Below are 5,145 nucleotides of genomic sequence, written 5' to 3' on the forward strand. Positions count from 1 at the left end.
AGAGGGAACTTGAGAGGGAACTCGAGTGAGGAGACTTGAGAGATGACTCGAGAGGGGACTCGACCTCGAGAGGGAACTGGAGGGTGACTTGAAAGGGGACTCGAGAAAGGGGACCGAGACAGAACCGGAAGGGAACTTGAGAGGGGAACTGGAGAGGAACTTGAAAGAGATGACTCCGAGAGGAGACTTGACAAGCACAAGGCCCAGGAGAGAGGAGACTTGAGAGGGAACTTGTGTCGGTCCGGTATGCCTGACAGGACACGGGGAGCTTGGCGTGCGGGGTGACAGACCAACAGTCAAGACGTATGGTGCTAGCAGTCGGCCGGACGTACGTGCCGATAGGACGACGGGGAGCGGCCGTCGGACGACAAGCCAACAGGAGACGAGGTGCCTGGAGTCCGCGATAACCGACAGACACGGGGCTGGCGTCGGCCGAGACGAGGAGCTGGAGTACGAAACCATGCTGCCTGGGGCCAGGACCTGAGGCTGGAACAATTTGGCTGCTGGGCGCCAGACTGGGGCTGAACATGATGCTGGGCCAGAACTGAGGCCGGAACACAGGCCTGCTGGGGCCAGAACTGGGGCTGGACCATGGCTGCAGGGCCTGTATTGGAGCCGGAACCATGGCTTGCTGGGGCCCATGAACCTGGGGCCTTGAACCATGCTGCTGTGGGCCAGAAACTGGGCCGGAACCATGGCTGTGTGGGCCGGTTCTTGTAGCCGGACCATGGACTGCTGGGGCTCGGCCTGCCTATCCTGGCCTTGCGACTCATTCATCTTAGCGCCGCCATGAATACATCCGTGGACTCTCCTAACCAGACGAGTTTTCCGGAATACGAACTCCTGGACAGGAGCAGGAACGGGGCAGAAAGCCGGGTTGACTTCAGAAGAACCCACCCGAGGACCTATGGTGCCAGGTTGGGTTATTTTGGGCAGACAGGGGAGCTAGCCATGCCTGGGGCTAGCAGGCCGGGAAATCACATGTTTAAAGGAAGTCCAAATCCCAGTCAGGTAGACTCAACAAATACATGGTTTTTCTGCTGGCGTCAACGGTGCGTCCTCTACCAGAGCGCCCTCTTCCTGCCGAGAACACTGGACCGCTCCCTTCCACCAATCGAAAAGCAGCAAGCCACTGCATCCATAACAGAACTAATAGCGGCAAGTATTCAGTATGCTTTGGGCCGTATCTACGCGTTAACCTAATGCCACTCCACACTACGGTGTGTGTACGGAGGAGAGAACCGCGAGAGTACGCTGATATTGACGATCTTGGCTGGAGAAAGGTTGTGGAGCCTCCGTTATATTGCTCGCTATGTGAAATGGCTTGATAGGAAACAGGTTGTGTAGTCGGGGGAGGGGCACAGCTGATTGCAGCAGGTGAGTGAAGGTTGAGCCGGGAGCCAGGAGTGACAAGCCACCAGCACACACAAACACAACAGCATGGGGAAACGAATAAGACACAAAAGGAGACGGCTGGAGCAGTACAGCCACCACAGCGTTACCTAATGCAACTCCACACTACGTCTTACGGTGCCATGTACCAGAGGGGAGAGAGAGAGAGAGAGCAGCGAAGGGGGGCGGGGGAGAGAGATGTAATACGCTTTCCTGATAAAGCTGTGGAGAGTATGTGCTGCAGGGAGGTGGATGCACAACACACCCAGGAACGAACGCTAGCTCCGGTCCTTTTCCCGTGAGGGAAACTGTGGACTCGATGTCCTGGTATTTGTGCAACCTTCACAAACACAATACTGCACCATGATTACAAATGGTGAAATACAATGTAAAACTACTGAAAAATACCAGCTCACTAAAACACAACCACTCAACTCAACGCAACTACTAACTATACCCGCGGTCAGAGAGCGGCGATGTTTACCCTTTGTGATGTAATATGAAGCGTTTGACGTATGACCTTAAAAAAAAGCCGTTTTTAAGAGCAGAGCTCAAAATTGCTCCTTTCCCTCTGAATTCCTGCCCTTATGTCTCGTAAAACATATCAAATCCTACATTCACTTTTTTGATTGTAATTTTCAAGCAAGTTTAAGCATAAATGTAGAAAAAAAACAACCTGCAAGTCGCTCTTTAAAGAAGCTTTCTCTCCTTTTTGCAATCTTTAACATCTGTGAAATCGCTGAAAATATCCCATAGTCACTGCTCATCCACCCACTGGGAATACATTGCTCTCAGACTCAGTTGTGTGATTATATACTGTCTCAATATGCAAAATACTACCAGCTTTACATTGATTTGTGTTGAGTGTTTTAAGCAGGCTATTTGATTGCGCTGCCTGTCTTGCCAAAAAGATTGAATAATTAATATTTGCCTTAGGCGTTAAGGGCTTGCTGTATGTAACATTTCCATAATGCAAACACACACTGAGGGACTCCCTTGATGCTCAGGCTGCAGCAGCTACAAGTCTGTCACAATGCCTACACACACAGGCTGTTTAATTGGACTCAACTGTCTGAGAGTCCACCTCCTCCCCCTCCCTCAGTGAGCTTTCAAAAAATGTTAATTTGAAATGCAGTCGGTGGTTGTCTGACTCGGTGGGTGTTTGCTGTAATTCAGAGCGTGTGGCCAGGCATCTGCAAACTGACCTATTCATATTAAACACATGGATAAAGGGTTTTAATAAACAGATTCCACATTAGCATCAGAGTTTGTGTCGATGTGCAGTGTGGCCCATTTCCAAACTACACACTCCCCCTCACACTTACAGCTGAATGGGGCTCCTTCTTTGAGGAGGGGGGGTGTAAAAACTGAGGGAACTCCCATCTCTTAAGCAGACACAGGAACTGTCGTCACTTCTCATAACCATGGTTTATAATCAATAAACAGCAACAAATAATAGTAATAATGATTATGATAGTAATATTTCAAAAATCTTTAGAACAAATATTTCAAATTTGTATTAAAAAAGTATTTTATTTTTTAAATCTTGTGTCTATGAGCTGCTTAGTTTTTCCTACGGCCCCTGTTAATATACAACACTTTACAATCAAATGCACAAGTCTAAAGTTTGCTAGTTTATTTATTTTTTAGTACATTTGGCTGGGACAGTGCACATTAATAGACATTTCTGTAAATTCGCCAGAGTAAGCAAAGAAGCTAATGTTCACCCTTGAAACAAATTATATTTAAAATAACAAGTAAATACAATTATTATTAACATGCAACATAGGGGTTTACAATACTCAAAATGCTAATAAAAACAATTAACAAACATATATGTTTTACATAGCTAGAAGCTGGCTGCTACATAGACACAATGTTAAGTAAATAAAAATACAATATAGCCTTTAACACTAGAACAATGGGTACATTTTACCCGCAGCTGTTTTTTGATTGTAAGTAACTTTTTTTTTTGTCTCCCAGTCCGTAATTTTTCCTGAAAGTGTGTTATGTAGCACCCTCTGTTGTTAAAAATGTTCAATATGAAGCAAGATTGAAAAAAATCGCCAAATAAATTGCCATTCATACCCATTAGCGCCAGCGGGTAATATTTACCTCATAGAAAATGCAGCGATTTTCGCGCTATTTATTTTGCGTGTAGACATAAACATGACGTGTTGCTATAGCAATGCCTTTTGTCTACTGTGGTTCCTTATAGATAGAGATATAGATATTAATAATGCATCACATTTTGTATTAGAGCGTTTTTGCAGGTGCTCAAAGCGCTTTACAATTACACATTACACATATTAGACATGTAAGAGTCATTACTGTGGACATTACCCACAGGAGCAAAGTCGGGTGAAGTGTCTTGCTAAAGGACACAACGGATAGATGGATAGATAGATAGATTGATAGATAGATAGAGAGAAACAGAGATATAAAGAGAAAAATAGATAGTTATAGATAGATGGAGAGAGAGAGAGATAGAGTGTCAGCTCTGTCCACAGAGACAGGTGGAGACAGAGCAACACTTCCTGCTGCACTGTCAAACATACCAAGACATTAGAACAAAGTTATTTACAAAGATAACATGTAAACTCCAAGATTTTGATTCACTGTCTGACCAGAATAAAATGCAACATGTACTTGGAGAAAATAGTGCCAGCACCATAGAAGCAGCAAAATATGGGAGCGCATGTCATAGCCTAAGACTAGAGACAACAACAACAACACTTAACAGCTGTTCATCTCCTCACAGCTCACTTCTGATTACTCCTCTACTTCATGTGTCTTTCTTTTCTTTCTTTCTTTCTTTTTACATTTGATACTTGCGGTTTTGTAATAATAATAATATATTATTGTAAATTGTTTAATGAATGAATTTTTCTCATCATATCATTAATCAATTGTATTATCCTTGACGCTTTGGCAATATTGTTCAACTGACATTCATAGCAATAAAGCATATTGAATTGAATTGTTATATAGATAGTTATAGATGGATAAATGGATAGATCGAGAGCCGGTCATATTTCAGAAATGGACAAAAGAAAAAGACAGGAGGCATTACCGTTGCTAATACTTCATACTATCTGCACAAACTATATCATATGAAAAGCTCCACACAGTCCACAGATTCTATTGGTATAAGTTTCACCCCTGTGCGATCCAAACTCACTGTTCTTGTATGATGAATAAAAGAACATTGTACCTTGAAAATCAATGCATTGTAATAGCGGGTACATTTTACCGATTGGCAGTTTTAGGTATACAGCGACCTCTGGCGGTTCTAGTGTTAAAGTTTGCAGGTCTGAATATTAAATGTTAATCTTATTTTGCTTCATGACACCAACAGCAGGTTAATCAGGTCCAAAGCTGGCTTGCTGTCGGAGGGTTTAAAGACACACATTTACGTCCCACTAATTGGTTTGGAATTGCACTTAATGTGTCGAACCCTCCATGTAAACGCGCAAACGGAGTGGAAGTGAGAAGGGGTCTGTTTGGAATTGGGCCTGTGTTCCAGTTTAGTGGAGCAGGTTGTCCAATACATCTAAAAGTTGCTGTATTATTTCACTGAAAACCACACATGTCAAACTCACGGTGCTGCTAAAAAGAGAATCAACTACTCATAAACAATTGGTAGGATTCATCCTCAAAGAATCATGTAATTCTGTGGAAAAATCTTCAGTAAATCAATATTCTTGTGGCGCATAAGGAAAAGTGACCCAAGTCAGAAGGATTTATCCTCTT

The 5,145-nt window shown here is 43.6% G+C and overlaps 1 long non-coding RNA gene across 1 annotated transcript in view; it reads left to right on the plus strand.

The window, feature by feature from the left end:
- The window catches only part of LOC104950302 (uncharacterized), a 12,183-nt gene extending 8,454 nt beyond the window's left edge, over positions 1-3,729 (plus strand). The window contains exon 3 of the long non-coding RNA XR_798902.1: positions 3,623-3,729. This is a non-coding gene — a long non-coding RNA (uncharacterized lncRNA). The remainder of the gene's footprint in view (positions 1-3,622) is intronic.
- The last annotated feature ends 1,416 nt before the right edge of the window (positions 3,730-5,145 follow it).

The sequence above is a fragment of the Notothenia coriiceps genome, unplaced genomic scaffold (genome assembly GCF_000735185.1).
Source record: "Notothenia coriiceps isolate Sejong01 unplaced genomic scaffold, NC01 NC01_scaffold00017391, whole genome shotgun sequence".
In the NCBI taxonomy this organism is placed as follows: Eukaryota; Metazoa; Chordata; class Actinopteri; order Perciformes; family Nototheniidae; genus Notothenia; species Notothenia coriiceps.